General features: G+C 45.3%; 1 protein-coding gene across 4 annotated transcripts in view; it reads right to left on the bottom strand.

Annotated features, from left to right (window-relative positions):
• LOC147121118 (TNF receptor-associated factor 5-like) overlaps nt 1-11,103 on the bottom strand; it is a 69,759-nt gene extending 58,656 nt beyond the window's left edge. Inside the window, exon 1 of one of the 4 annotated variants that reach the window (XM_085980915.1) lies at nt 10,993-11,103. The gene's annotated coding sequence lies outside the window, so the exon portion shown is untranslated. Of the gene's footprint in view, nt 1-10,706; nt 10,900-10,992 lie in introns of those variants that run through there. The other 3 variants (XM_085980908.1, XM_085980907.1, XM_085980905.1) reach the window with 3 other exon arrangements.
• Between the last annotated feature and the right edge of the window lie 5,103 nt (nt 11,104-16,206).

The raw sequence follows: 16,206 nt of genomic DNA, 5'->3' as shown, positions 1-16,206 counted from the left end.
GGGTCCACGCACCCATAAAAAAAAATTAGGGGGAATATTGCTTCACGTGTATATTTACTTAACAAACATCTTTCCCCATTCAGTGCAAAAGTTTGCAGTCTTTCTCTTTCTTCAAAGTTTGGATTTCTGGCACGAATTCATCAGACACACCACATCTTAGTGCAGCTTCTAAGTTTTTGCCCAGCAGATGTGAGCAGTATTTTGACTTTGTCAGAGTGATTGCTCAGAAGGTTGACTCGTACAACGAGGTGTGTCACACCCAGATCCGCCCCTGCTTTCTATTCAGAATGCAGTTGGATGGTACTTGCCTTCTGCCATGACGTGCCCTGTTGTAGCTGCTATTATTGGGCTTGCTTTCTCCTGCTGGCCTGGAGCAGTTATTCTGAGTGGTCGAGCTGACCACGATCACAGCTCCCCTCTCTATGTAATGTTGCTGGTTTTACCATCATACTGAAGTCCGGTGGTTTCCTCCCGAGTTTACCTCTTTGGTTTAATTTGTTTGTTTGGTCAATTTTGGTTAAAAAAAAATCAGTTTGGGTGGACTAACCCAACTCCCAGAATTGCAGTGGTGTCACTGCTTAAGAGGAGGCCCTTGATTGTACAGGAAACTTTTGATTTACCGGTACCTAAATAACCGGAAATCTCGGTTAACCGGCAAAATTCAGGAGTAGGTTCAGGTAACTTTTATTACTTGCCTTCCTCCATCTGTTGCTGTGCAAGGGTGTGGCTGCAGCTGTTGCTAAGCTACAGAGACGCTTGCAACTTGTGGCCATTGTTCTGAACCTGTTGCTAAGCAACAGGGTTTGTTGCTTTATACGGAGCTCTGAGCTCCGTATCTTTTACTATAGCATTCGGTTATCCGGAATTTTTGATGAACCGGCACGTCGGTCCCGTCCGTGCCGGATAAAAAAAAGTTTCCTGTATCATGAACTTCATGAGCCTTACACTTCTTTAAGAGCCTAATCCTTTCTGAAAGTCAAATCATATTAAAGCCATTAAATATCCTTCCTCATTGATTTAGAAGCCTTCTAAAAAAAAAATGGAGTAAATTTGTGACTGCGATGAACACAGATAGCATCCTGTGAAATGCTATGAAGAATTTTCTAGTATCAATGTTAAGTTAACTGGTCTTTAATTTCTAGGTCACGCTTCATTTTTCTTTTGAACAACAGGATAACATACCTTCAGGTACAATAGGATTTATATATTAATCTATTTCCTTTGTTTCCTTGTACTGGGTGCCTTCTATATATTTAATTCCTATAGTTTATGGCCTGGAGTTTCCGCATGATTTCTGCCCAGAAATCTGCTTAATCTGGGTGGAATGAAATGAAATAACACAAAAGATCACGGAATTATAAGCATGAGTGAGTTGCACCCATAACCATCACATTGTACCTAGAGTCTCGGACACACAGGAACCAGTGGTCACATGAATCCAGCATTAATTTGTCTTTCGGATGAGACGTTAAACCAGGTAGACGTAAAAGATCCCATGGCACTATTTCGAAGAAGAGCAGGAGAGTTATCCCCGGTGTCCTGGCCAATATTTATCCCTCAATCAACATCACTAAAAAACAGATTATCTGATCATTATCACGTTGCTGTTTGTGGGAGCTTGCTGTGCACAAATTGGCTGCCGCGTTTCCTACATTAGAACAATGACTCCACTTCAAAAATTACTTCATTGGCTGTAAAGCGTTTTGAGACGTCTGCTGGTTGTGAAAGGCGCTATATAAATAAAGCCCTAAAATGCTAAAACATTAATGTCAAAGGGCTTTTGCTGTGTCCTGCTGTAACTCTAGTATTACTGTAGAAACATAAATGTCAAATGTCAGATCATGGGAACAATGCTGTAAACCAATTCAAACAAACTCTTTTCTCTGAAACACATCTTTTCCCCAAGACTGTTATGTTCCTGAAGTGTTTGGTGTAACAGATTTGCATAAACAATCATTTTAGAAAAAGAGTCATTGTTGTTCACATTTCCTTTAAGCCTGATTTTTTTTCCTTTGTACCACTTCCCAATAAGCATTAGTTAAACAGAGAAGTGTATTTTCGGTTTCTAAGTTCTGCCTGAGGCAATATGAAAGATCTGAGTGCATTTTTTCCCCAGATTTAATTCAAAAGGGCTTTCCTTATTTTAGATTTCGTTTGCTCTCGACCTCCTCACAATGGAAAAAATGTGTTTATTTTGTACGCCAAAATGGAATGAAATTAGCTCAGACCCACAGGGGGAAGGGAGGTAAGAACCGGCTGCTATGCTTTTACGACTGGAGGTTCACGCAGCAGCCGGAGACTGAGGCGGCAGTGGCAGAATAATCGGAAATCCCCGCACTTTCCGCCCGCTCCCAGGAAGCAGCAGCACTGACCGCAACTCCACCACATCCGCTGCACTCCGGCATCGTCAAGCAGAGGGGCTCGATCCCAAGCAGCAGCGGATGCAGCTCCAGGACCGAGGCCACCAATCCGACCGTGCTGCCGCCGCTCAGTGCGGGAGGGACCATGCATACCGAGCACGTCTTATCACCAGCGGGCAAATTAATAGGAAGGAATCAGCAACACTGCAAATCAATTTAAACACATGCATGTTATCTATATCTCAGAATGATACATCAAAATAGATTGCATGAATAAACACTTATTAAGGTATTAATAAACAAAATGTGTGTCACTCCAAATGAATGACAGCAGTTCTCACAGGTTCAATCAGCCTGACTTAATTTGTGAGTACCTCACTGAAAAAAATAATTTTCAATGACAGGTTTAATTTAAGTTGCTACGGTGCAAAAATACTCTTCAAAAAGAATAAGAACATAAGAAATAGGAGTAAGAGTAGGCCCTGCAAGCCTGCTTCGCCATTCAATAAGATCATGGCTGATCTTCTACCTCAATTCCAATAGAGGATACTCCAGAGGATTTTGCTGAATAGAATGTTTGTTGGGATGAGTTGTCACTGTTAGATTAAATGTGGTATTCACAAATCTCACATACAGTATTCTAACTACGATCTATGTTTATGATTTCTGTGTGCTGTGAGTATCGATGATCAGAATGTCAGCCCACTGTCATTGTGTGTGCAGTAACACACCAGAGTAGTTAAGAAGTGGGTGGTATTCTGGAATGAGATCAAATGGTTGGAAGAGCCCTCTTCCACAGAACCAGTCTTGTAGTCTTGTGAAGTAATCATTATTCATCTGTTGCAATTTGATCATTAAAGAGGGTATCATGATGTCAGACCTATCAAGTCTCACTCATTTACTTTCAATCGACATACAGTATTTGGAATAAGACTTTGATGGGCTCTGCTACCACCAGAATCCTGATATACGCTCAGACAACTCATTTTGAATTTTAGAAAACCATCTATTTAGACATACCTCACCGTTAAAAAACATAGTTTCATGTGTTTAAATGTATTTAAAGTTTTAATCATAAATCTCACTCCCTGTCGAATTTCAAACTTAAGAGAATGGCAGTGTTAGTGTATCAGCCATGATCTTATTGAATGGCGGAGCAGGCTCGAGGGGCCAAATGACCTACTCCTGCTCCTACGTTTGATGTTCTTATATGTTTTGGTTGTTGTATATGTTTTTTTGTAGGTCAGCAAGCAACAATAAAGTTTTTATTTAAAGAAACTGATGGTGTTTCACAATACACATGACAACAGAGTCACAGGCTTCTAGATTGTAAAAAGCACCCAGCAATATGTTTGTATTCCTTTTTTTTAAAAACTATTGGAGGCTTGCAGGAAAGCAGATCTAGTCATTTTCTTATCTCACTTACAGGCAATATTGTATTCTGTGTACGTAAGGTTATAAACATGCATCATATGTTGCCTTGAACCAGAATACACTTTGCTTACATTCATCTCAGAAAAAAACACCAGCAGTGCTCTGTATGTCTGTTTCTGTCAATATTAATGTCAATAATAATGTTACCTCAATAAAGCTTTTGAAATTTGTCATCTAGCATTTCTTCAAATTATTTTTGGAAAACACTCAAATAAATTTGGTTCGATACTGAGAGAAAGGCATTCAATCATTTGGGTATCTAAATGCTACTGATGCATCCTGGGAAATTATACAGACTGTGCATTGTGGGACTGCAGCTAATTCTGGGTAAAATCATTGGGGTGGATTTTGACTTTTGGGCAACCGACAGGTAGACCGTGCTGCCCGAACACCTGTTAGGGCGGCGAAGAGACCCCCCATGATTTTGAGGCCCTGCCCTCATTTAAATTTGGCAGGCATCCCGACACAGCTCTCTTGTTTGAGACCTCAGGATCGGGCTGTGGTGGTCAGTAGCAGGATGAGTGGTGGCAGGGGGGATACAATCGCAGAGGGTGGGGCCGCGGGGGTGGTAGTGGCCCAGAATATTTTGGTGGGCACCAGGAGAGCACTCTTGCAAAATAATTCAACATGTACCTTCGGTGGGCCTATTCAGTTCCATTGCCCGTGGAACTGATCAAAGCCTGCAAGCTGCAGGCTCCAACTAGTTCCAACAAAAGTGGCAATCGCGGTCCTATTTACGTCATAGGACCCCAATTTCCATATTAAAAGGGGCCTAGCCCCTTTCAAAATGGAGCCAACTGCGTCACTGGTGCTAAAGAGGTGGTAAGGCTACCAAATTCATTTTGAGCCTGTTACCGCCCCATGAAGGCAGTAAAAATCGACTCCATTTAGACCAAGGCCAGGTCTTTGAGAGAAGTTGGGGCTTTCAAGTAAACAACAACAATTTGCATTTATATAATGCCGTTAACGTAGTAAAACATCCCAAGGCTCTTCACATAAGAAGTAAGAGCAGGAGTAGGCCATACGGCCCCTTGAGCCTTATCAAACAAAATTTGACACCAACCCACATAAGGAGATATTAGGACAGATGACCAAAAGCTTGGACAAAGAGGTAGATTTTAAGGAGCGCCTTAAAGGAGGAGAGATTTAGAGAGGCGGAGAGGTTTAGGGAGGGAATTCCAGAGCTTAGGGCCTAGGCAACCGAAGGCATGGCCACCAATGGTGGAGCGATTAAAATCGGGGATACACAAGAGGTAAGAATTGGAGGAGCACATAGAACTTGAAGGCTTGTAGGGGTGGAGAAGGCTACAGAGACAGGGATGGGCAAGGTAAAGGAGCGATTTGAAAACAAGGATGAGAATTTTAGCGAGCACAACGATGATGGAGGAAGACATTAAAAGACACAAAAGACAAATCAATGGAGAAATTTAATGTTATTGTGAAATGTAACTTTTTGATTTTTCTATTTTGCTTAAAACCTTATTTTGGACATTATGAATTTCAGTTGCAAATTTTAAAAAACATTTTGATAAATTCAATTGGTTCATTGGAAAATTGGTGGAGTGGTAAATAGCGAGGAGGGAAGCATCAGGCTGCAGGACGATATAGATGGGTTGGTTAGATGGGCAGAACAGTGGCAAATGGAATTTAACCCTGAAAAGTGTGAGGTGATGCATTTTGGGAGGACTAACAAGGCAAGGGAATACACAATGAATGGTAGGATCCTAGGTAGGACAGAGGATCAGAGGGACATTGGTGTGCATGTACATAGATCCCTGAAGGCAGCAGGACAGGTAGATAAGGTGGTTAAAAAGGCATATCGGATACTTGCCTTCATTAGCCGAGGCATAGAATATAAGAGCAGGGAGGTTATGATGGAGCTGTACAAAACGCTAGTTAGGCCACAGCTGGAATACTGTGTGCAGTTCTGGTCGCCACACTATAGGAAGGATGTGATTGCATTGGAGAGGGTGCAGAGGAGATTCACCAGGATGTTACCTGGGCTGGAGCGCTTCAGCTATGAAGAGAGACTGGACAGGCTGGGGTTGTTTTCCTTGGAGCAGAGAAGGCTGAGGGGGGACATGATTGAGATGTACAAAATTATGAGGGGCATAGATAGGGTTGATAGAAAGGAACTTTTCCCCTTAGTAGAGGGGTCAATAACCAGGGGGCATAGTTTCAAGGTAAGGGGCAGGAGGTTTAGAGGGGATTTGGGGAAAAACTTTTTCACCCAGAGGGTGATTGGAATCTGGAACTCTCTGCCTGAAAGGGTGGTAGAGACAGGAACCCTCACAACATTTAAGAAGCATTTAGTTGAGCACTTGAAATGCCATAGCTTACAAGGCTATGGACCAAGTGTTGGAAAATGGGATTAGAATAGATAGGGTTTGATGGCCGGCGTGGACACGATGGGCCGAAGGGTCTCTTTCTGTGCTGTATAACTCTATGCCTAGCCCCACTGGTCTAGAATTCCCTCCCTAAACTCATTCAGCTCCCCACCTCTTCTCTCCACCTTTAAGACCCTCCTTAAAACCCATCTCTCTAACCAAGCTTTTGGTCCCCCTTCCTAATTTGTCCTTCTTTAGCTGGGTGTCCATTTTTTTGATTATGCCTCTGTGAAGCACCTTGGGATTTTTTCCTATGTTAAAGGCGCTATATAAATGCAAGTTGTCGTTGATCGCCTGCGGTGTTGCACATGAAGGATCAAGAACTGTCATCTTCAGGTGAACATAAGAACATAAGTAGTAGGAGCAGGAGTAGGCCATGCGGCCCCTCGGGCCTGCTCCGCCATTCAATAGGATCATGGCTGATCCGAACCTAGACTCACATCCACTTCCCTGCCCTCTCCCCGTAACCCCTAATTCCCTTATATGCTAGGAAACTGTCTATCTCCATTTTAAATTTATTTAATGTTGCAGCTTCCACAGCTCTCTGGGGTAGCAAATTCCACAGATTTACTACCCTCTGAGTGAAGAAGTTTCTCCTCATCTCAGTTTTGAAAGGGCAGCCCCTTATTCTAAGATTATGCCCCCTAGTTCTAGTCTCACCCATCAGTGGAAACATCCTCACCGCATCCACCCGATCAAGCCCCCTCACAATCTTATATGTTTCAATAAGATCGCCTCTCATTCTTCTGAACTCCAATGAGTAGAGGCCCAACCTACTCAACCTTTCCTCATACGTCAACCCCCTCATCTCCGGAATCAACCGAGTGAACCTTCTCTGAACCACCGCGAGAGCAAGTATATCTTTTCTTAAATATGGAAACCAAAACAACATTCAAGAAGCATTTAGATGAGCACTTGAAACGCCATAGCATACAAGGCTACGGACCAAGTGCTGGAAAATGGGATTAGAATAGATAGGGCTTGATGGCCGGCGTGGACACGATGGGCTGAAGGGCCTCTTTCTGTGCTGTATAAATCTATCTATTAGCAAACTCTGATGGTGAAAGATTTACATATGGTTTTCCCATTATAAAGTTGACACATGGCCCTAGAAATTGGATCACGGAGCCAGGCAGATGTCCTGGGCAACTCTGGGCACCATAAGCAATTTGGCATGCACTCTCATCCAGCATGGATTGAGTGCGTTCACACCACAAGCCAGATTACCCTATTACCATTGACATCAAGGAGCCCTAGTAAAACTGAAGTCAATGGGAATCAGGGGGAAAACTCTCCTCTGGCTGGAGTCATACCTAGCACAAAGGAAGATGGTTGTGGTAGTTGGAGGTCAATCATCACAGCCTCAGGACATCGCTGCAGGAGTTCCTCAGGGCAGTGTCCAAGGCCCAACCATCTTCAGCTGCTTCATCAATGACCATCCCTCCATCAAAAGTTCAGGAAGTGGGGATGTTCACTGACGACTGCACAGTGTTCAGTGCCATTCGCAACTCCTCAGATAATGAAGCAGTCTGTGCCCGCACGCAGCAAGACCTGGACAACATTCAGGCTTGGGCTGATGAGTGGCAAGTAACATTCACGCCACACAAGTGCCAGGCAATGACTATCTCCAACAAACGAGTGTCTAACCACTACTGCTTGACATTCAACGACATTACCATTGTCAAATCCCCCACCATCAACATCCTGGGAATCACCATTGACCAGAAACTTAACTGGACAAGCCACATAAATACAGTGGCAACAAGAGCAGGTCCGAGGCTGGGTATTCTGTGGCGAGTATCTCACCTGCTGACTCCCCAAAGCCATTCCACCATCTACAAGGCACAAGTCAGGAGTGTGATGCAATACTCTCCACTTGCCTGGATGAATGCAGCTCCAACAACACTCAAGAAGCTCGACACCATCCAGGACAAAGCAGCCCGCTTGATTGGCACTCCATCCACTGCTTTAAACATTCACTCCCTCCACCAGCAACGTACCATGGCTGCAGTGTGTACTATCTACAAGATACACTGCAGCAACTCGCCAAGGCTTCTTCGGCAGCACCTCCCAAACCCACGACCTCTTCCACCTAGAAGGACAAGGGCAGCAGGTGCATGGGAACACCACCTCCAAGTTTCCCTCCAAGTCACACACCATCTTGACTTGGAAGTATATCGCCGTTCCTTCATTGTCACTGGGTCAAAATCCTGGAACTCCCTCCCTAACAGCACTGTGGGAGTACCATCGCCACACGGACTGCAGCAGTTCAAGAAGGTGGCTCACCACCACCTTTTCAAGGGCAACTAGGTATGGGCAATAAATGCTGGCCTTGCCAGCGACGCCTACATCCTATGAACGAATATAAAACACAGGGGCCTGTCACCAAAAATGGCAATTTTTAACACCTATGCAAACAAAGAGCCTAACGCCCATTGCAGGCCCCTTTGCAAAATTAGATTGTGACTGACCGCAGTATGCGGCGTTCATGCTGCGGTCAGTTGTCTCGGGCTAAACCAGCGGTCCTTAAAGGAACTGCCAGCAACATTTTTACTTATCTGATTGTGGAGCCAGGAGGAACACTAGTTCTCCTCCTGGATCGGCACTGAAACGTTGGGCCGTTGACGGCCACTGCTCGCCCGCCCCTTGATCTCCTCTCCCCCTTCCTCGGCTTACTGTATGCCCAGTGTCCCGCCGACTGACATTCCTCCTCTTGGCGACCGGTGCCCTGCCTCTTGGGGTGCCACTAGCCACCACCCCCCCACCCCCCAAGCAGGTTGGTCACGGCCTGATGATGCAAGAAGACCAAGTTCATGCATCAGTTTTGTTGTGGCTGTCGTTGCCACTGCGGAGTTCACGCCTGAACTCAGACGCAAACCAATTTCTAGGCCAATATTTCCGTTTATAAACATTGACGTGCTGAGATAGGGTTTTGCTGTTATAAAATGTTTCAGACTGTTTTCCCGTTATAAATGGTAGGTCTTAAAAATGTTACAGTAATTAACGTTTGTGAACAGGAAGTGTGCTCTATATACAAAAACAATTTCAAAAAATATTTGGATTATAGTGAATCAAGTTTTGTAAAATACATTTTCGTATCTTGCAATATAATTTTCCTGTAATTGAAGGAGTATAATGGAAGCTAATCTTTTATTTGACAATTCACGTGACTTAATAGTTCCAGTATTACCAACTTTTAATAACTGCAGGACATAAACATTCCTGGACATCAACTGGGAATTATTTTTAAATGCTCTGGTGGTAATGATGTAGTAATAACGTTGCAATTACTAATGCTTCACATATGGATATGTCGTGCAATATGCAGTAGGTGCTTAATTAAAGCCTTCAGTTGCCAACTTCATTATAGTATCAAATATAAAACATTATACTGTAGTATCAAATATAAAACATGCCCTACAGTGATTATAAAATAGTTGCAAATCACTAAAGCTTTGTTTTTATAGTTCTCCTGAACCTCCAACCCCCGAGATATTTTCTGGTGTTCAAGTCCACACGTCCAGTCTTCCATATTTATTAACCCTGAGGGGGGAGACACTAACTATTTAGCGACTAGTTATATCAGCTCCTCACTGACTAAATAGACTGGGTAATCCGCAGTAGCCCACTGTTTATTCACTATAACCAATGATCACTGTTGGCGCTAGTGGTAAATGAATTTATTTATGTGCTCGTGTGACATTCCTCTGTTCACTATTTTAGCACAGGTCTTAACCTAGCTGTTATTAAAATAGAAAACAAAGGAATGTCCCACAAATGTGTTGAGCTTTTATCCACTGATATCACCCACCTGCAATTTCAAGATTTACATCTCAGTAATATTAACATAAACATGTCTTTAAACAACTACCTGGTGCCTTTAGGGGGATTTCGGTAATACAAAGTTAAAACCGCTGAGGAAATGGTGGCATCGGGAAATAATAGTGAGGAATAACAATTTACAAGCAATTCTCTTGCACAAGACATTCACTGGACCCTAACATTTCCGAAATTGAATTTTAATATTTTTTCTCCTTTCAGTGTCTGTGGCCTGTCGCTTTGGTCAGTGACAGTGGCCGTGACCCGGACAGGGTGAAGGGTCAACTCCAGCCAGGCGGCGGCGGGAGCAGCTGATCACTCGGCCCGGCTTCAAGTATTACAGAAGCGGTGCTAATAATAAGCCGATTTGCACAGAGCGTTACCATTGGGAGTGAACATTAAAGGGCAAACACTGCATTGCTTTGATAGCACTGATCCGCGCCATTTTAACGGCGAGGGGAGATCCCCAAAGTCGGAAATCGATACCTAAATTTCACTTTAACGGGTTATATTTACAACAGAATAAAAGTTTCAATGCGACAAACAAGTCCAGGATCCAACACGTTACTCCCGCTTCAATGGACTCCTGAAATCGGTCAGTGAACTTGGGGTAACCTTACAGACATTTATAACAGGTCGCCTGCGCTCAGCAGCAAGTCGCTTTGTGTAAGTGACAGAAGGAAACTCGCCCCGAAACCCCTCTTACCTCCCGCACCTGGTCGAGCCGGGCTCGGGGTAGTCCTCGCATTACAGTCGGTGCAGCGCCGTACGGTCCGAGCGCACGATCACACATCCACAGCGCTGACACATTGTACAACACTTTCAGGAAGTAGCACACCGCCTGCAAGATGTAAAAGGAAACTGACTGTAAAGGGAACGTGACTGTCCCCCACAGCCAGCCTCTGGTTTTGGAGTTGTCCCTTTCCACTCTGCCACCCGAGTTTTAACCACACAACCACAGCACAAACTATCCATTATATCAACATTTTTACCTCTACGCGCATTTACTGTCTGCTTTTGCGATTGTGAATTCTGAGAGCCGCATTCAGAATGGATAAATGTAAACTTGTCGCTGTAATTCCATTCTCTGTCTGTGGAGGTACTCGAGCACCACCATTGATGAGAGACCACAATTACAACCTGACTTAGGTAGGTGGTTTCCACTATAAGTTTCGACCTGACGTTTAGAATGGAAATATAAATATATAAGGACAGAATGTATGACTTTAAAATAGGGACTGAGCTACTGTCTGCGCGCTTTGGTCCAATTATCTGCCACCCTCGAACGTCACTTCACCTGAAGATGACAGTTCTTGATCCTTCATGTGCAACACCACAGGTGATCAACGTCAACTTGCATTTATATAGCGCCTTTAACATATCCCAAAGTGCTTCACAGAGGCATAATCAAAAAAATGGACACCCAGCCAAAGAAGGACAAATTAGGAAGGGGGACCAAAAGCTTGGTTAGAGAGATGGGTTTTAAGGAGGGTCTTAAAGGTGGAGAGAAGAGATGGGGAGCTGAATGAGTTTAGGGAGGGAATTCTAGACCAGGGGGGCTAGGCATAGAGTTCTACAGCACAGAAAGAGGCCCTTCGGCCCATCGTGTCCACGCCGGCCATCAAGCCCTATCTATTCTAATCCCATTTTCCAGTACTTGGTCCGTAGCCTTGTATGCTATGGCATTTCAAGTGCTCAACTAAATGCTTCTTAAATGTTGTGAGGGTTCCTGCCTCTACCACCCTTTCAGGCAGAGAGTTCCAGATTCCAATCACCCTCTGGGTGAAAAAGTTTTTCCCCAAATCCCCTCTAAACCTCCTGCCCCTTACCTTGAAACTATGCCCCCTGGTTATTGACCCCTCTACTAAGGGGGAAAGTTCCTTTCTATCTACCCTATCTATGCCCCTCATAATTTTGTACACCGCAATCAGGTTCCCCCTCAACCTTCTCTGCTCTAAGGAAAACAACCCCAGCCTGTCCAGTCTCTCTTCATAGCTGAAGCGCTCCAGCCCAGGTAACACCCTGGTGCATCTCCTCTGCACCCTCTCCAATGCAATCACATCCTTCCTATAGTGTGGCAACCAGAACTGCACACAGTATTCCAGCTGTGGCCTAACTAGCATTTTGTACAGCTCCTTCATAACCTCCCTGCTCTTATATTCTATGTCTCGGCTAATGAAGGCAAGTATCCCATATGCCTTTTTAACCACCTTATCTACCTGTCCTGCTGCCTTCAGGGTTCTATATACATGCACACCAATGTCCCTCTGATCCTCTGTCCTTCCTAGGGTCCTACCATTCATTGTGTATTCCCTTGCCTTGTTAGTCCTCCCAAAATGCATCACCTCACACTTTTCAGGGTTAAATTCCATTTGCCACTGTTCTGCCCATTTGACCAACCCATTTATATTGTCCTGTAGCCTGACGCTTCCCTCCTCACTATTTACCACTCCACCAATTTTCATTTCATCTGCGAACTTACTGATCATATCTCCTACATTCATATCTAAATCATTAATGTAAACTACAAACAGCAAAGGACCCAGCACTGATCCCTGTGGTACACCACTGGACACAGGCTTCCAGTCACAAAAACAACCTTCGACCATCACCCTCTGCCTCCTGCCACTAAGCCAATTTTGGATCCAATGTGCCAAATTGCCCTGGATCCCATGGGCTCTTACCGTCTTGGCCAGTCTCCCATGCGGGACTTTGTCAAAAGCCTTACTGAAGTCCATGTAGACTACATCAACTGCACTACCCTCATCCACGCACCTAGTCACCCCCTTGAAAAATTCAATCAAATTGGTTAGACATGATCTCCCCCTGACAAAGCCATGCTGACTATCCTTGATTAATCCTTGCCTCTCCAAGTGGAGACTAATTCAGTCCCTCAGAATTTTTTCCAATAATTTCCCTACCATTGATGTTAGGCTCACTGGCCTGTAATTCCCTGGTTTATCCCTACTACCCTTCTAGAATAATGGTACTATGTTAGCTGTCCTCTGTAGTGTATGTACCTTTAAGAGAGAACTACTTTTACAGCTCCTGTATACTGTAGTACCGGCAGTGACCACACCTGTATATAAACCCTGAGTAGGGATCTGTACTGTTAGTTTTTAGACTACCCTCATCCAGTAAACACCTGTTGATTGTTAATCTGTAGTCTCCGTCTATTTATTGAAGAACACCATACCTTAAGATTCACGGATTTAACAGTGGCGACGAGGTCGATTCGAACCTACCTGCAACTCTGCATTTCCTCCCAGGGATTCGCTCCTGGAGGACAGTGGAAGAAAGTCGAGGCCAGAAGCATGGGCGTCGACCACGAGCAACCGCCCAGTCATCCGGCAGAGAGTGAGCATCGCAGGGGAGGCTGTTGAGAGCTGGGCTTGGTTCTCCAGCCACGACGATCCAGCAACAGGCTGGCAACAGGTACAGCGCAGACCCTTCCCGGACAGCGGCGGCTGGAGCTGACCGACGGCACAGAAAAGGCCGAGCAGCGTCGACGGGGTAAGAGAGAGGGTAAAGCGCACAGGGCGCAGCCGGGGGTTGAAGACCGAGCGGCGTCGACGGAAAACAAAAAGAGAGAGAGGGTAAAGCACAGCCGGGGTTCAGGACCGAGCGGCGGCAAAGAGAGAGGCGCACAGGAGAATGCGCAGAGCGCAGCCAGGGCTCAAGGGCTGAGCAGCGTCTGTGGGGGAAGAAAGGAAGCGCGGGAGATGCCATTTGAGCCGCGGAGAAGAAGGGAGAGCGCGACAGACGCCATTTTTGAAGCCACAGCGGAGAAGAAGGGCGAGCGCGGGAAGAAAGGGAAGCGCGGGAGACGCCATTTTGAGCCAGCGGAGAAGAAGGGAGAGCGCGGGAGACGCCATTTTAGCCAGTCTAACCACACCCAGGGATGCCGAAGAGTGGCAGTATCACAGCGTTCGACAATGAAGTCGAAGATTGGGCGACATATGTGGAACGCATTGAGGTGTACTGCAAGGCGAATGAAGTGCCAGATGCCAGAAAAGCACTGGTTTTGTTGAATTCCATGGGTGCAAAAACATATGGCTTACTGCGAAACCTAGTAACCCCAGAGAAGCCAGTGGATAAGGATTTCGAAAGAATAGTGGCAATCCTACAGGACCACTTAAACCCCACACTGCTGCTGATAGCAGAAAGATTTAAGTTTCACAAAAGGAACCAGCATAAAGACGAAAATAATGCTGAGTATTTAACGGAACTGCGCAAGCTATCGAAACACTGCCAGTTTGGAATGGGACTAGCAGATACATTAAGGGACAAGTTTGTGTGTGGGCTTCAAAGTGAAGGAACCCAGAAACGGCTTTTATCAGAAAAGGATCTTACGCTGGACAAGGCTTTCAGCATGGCAGTATCACACGAAGCAGCCGCATGGGGCGCTGCAGGGATACAACGGAGACCGCAAGAATATGGCACCAATGAAATGTCATATGGAGCAGTGAAGTGTTATCGCTGCGGCAGAACAACACACGACCAGAAGGATTGTTGGTTCAAGGACCAAGTGTGCAGACAGTGTGGAAAAGCAGGACACATAGCAAGAGTCTGCAGGTCGGGAAAGGAAATCAGCAGCCAGAAATCTCCACAGGAGAAGTACAAAAAGGTACATAAGGTGACGGAGAGTAGTTCAGACAAACAGAAAAGTGATACAGACTCCGGAAGCAAGGAGCTGGGTTGTCTGAAACTACATAATGTAATCAAAATGGAGGATCACCAAACTATCTGGGTCACGCTCAAGATAGACGGAGTCCAAGTGAAAATGGAATTGGACACAGGATCACCCCTAACAGTCATAAACCGAAAGGACTACAAGCGGCTATTCTCACATATACCCTTGAGAGATACAGAGATTGTCTTGAAGACGTACACGGGGCAAAAAGTCTACCTGAAAGGAAAAATAAGGGTGAACGTGATATACAACAGTAAGGAAACACCAAAAATGGACCTATATGTATTGCCAGATGGAGGACCACCACTACAAGGACGTGAATGGATCCGGAAGATACAGTTAGATTGGCATTCCATACAGGCACTGACGGTAGAGGCCAAAAAGGATGACGACGTCACACCTGGACGACTGTCAAAAATGCTAACTGACGCACAAGAAGTGTTCCAGGTGGGACTCGGAACACTAAAAGGCATAACAGCGACAATCAAAATAGAGGAAAATGCAAGCCCAAAGTTTTTTAAGGCCAGACCAGTGCCTTATGCGATCCGCCCAGCCATCGAAGCAGAGCTGGAAGGTTTGGAACGTTCAGGAGTACTGTCCAAAGTGGACTGGAGCGAGTGGGCTACACCCATCGTTCCTGTAATGAAGAGGTCGTTGAGTAATACGCCTGGGGAACCAAAGAAGGTTCGCATCTGTGGGGACTTTAAGGTGACAGTGAACCCAGTCCTTCACACGGTACAATATCCGCTTCCGCGGATTGAAGATATTTTTGCCTCGCTATCTGGAGGAAAACACTTCACTAAGATTGATCTGGCCCAGGCGTACCTGCAAATGGAGGTAGAAGAAGCCTCGAAACAATACCTCACGATCAACACTCACAAAGGTCTCTACCAATACAACCGGCTGGTGTTCGGGGTAGCATCAGCTCCGGCTATTTGGCAAAGGGCAATGGATCAAGTCCTGCAAGGGATTCCAGGGACCCAGTGTTATTTGGACGACATCCTGGTCACGAGCGAAAATGACAGTGATCACCTCGCCAACCTGGAGCAGGTGCTCACTAGATTGAAGGAATATGAGCTACGAGCTAATCGCCACAAATGCAAGTTTTTCCAGAAGCAGATCTCGTATTGTGGCCACGTTATTGATGAAGAGGGGTTACATAAGTCCCCTGAAAAGATTGAGGCAGTAGTCAAGGCTCCAGCACCGGAAAATGTGTCACAACTGAGGTCGTTCCTCGGGCTGGTGAACTACTACCATAAGTTCTTATCAAATTTGTCTACAGTATTACACCCACTGAACACCCTACTACAAACGGGGGTACCATGGAAGTGGAATGACGAATGTAAACGAGCTTTCCAGAAGTGCAAAGAATTGATCACATCAAAAGAGGTGTTGGCTCATTTCAACCCAGCACTACCAATTCGGTTGGCGTGTGATGCATCACCCTATGGTATTGGAGCGGTGCTGTTGCACAAATTCCCAGACGGGTTGGAGAGGCCAGTAGCCTTTGCGT

The sequence above is a fragment of the Somniosus microcephalus genome, chromosome 3 (assembly GCF_052327205.1).
Source record: "Somniosus microcephalus isolate GS21.2 chromosome 3, FLI_Smic_1.0, whole genome shotgun sequence".
NCBI classification, from domain to species: domain Eukaryota; kingdom Metazoa; phylum Chordata; class Chondrichthyes; order Squaliformes; family Somniosidae; genus Somniosus; species Somniosus microcephalus.
Note: the sequence above shows the minus strand (reverse complement) of the source record. Positions and strands in the feature narration are given on the sequence as shown.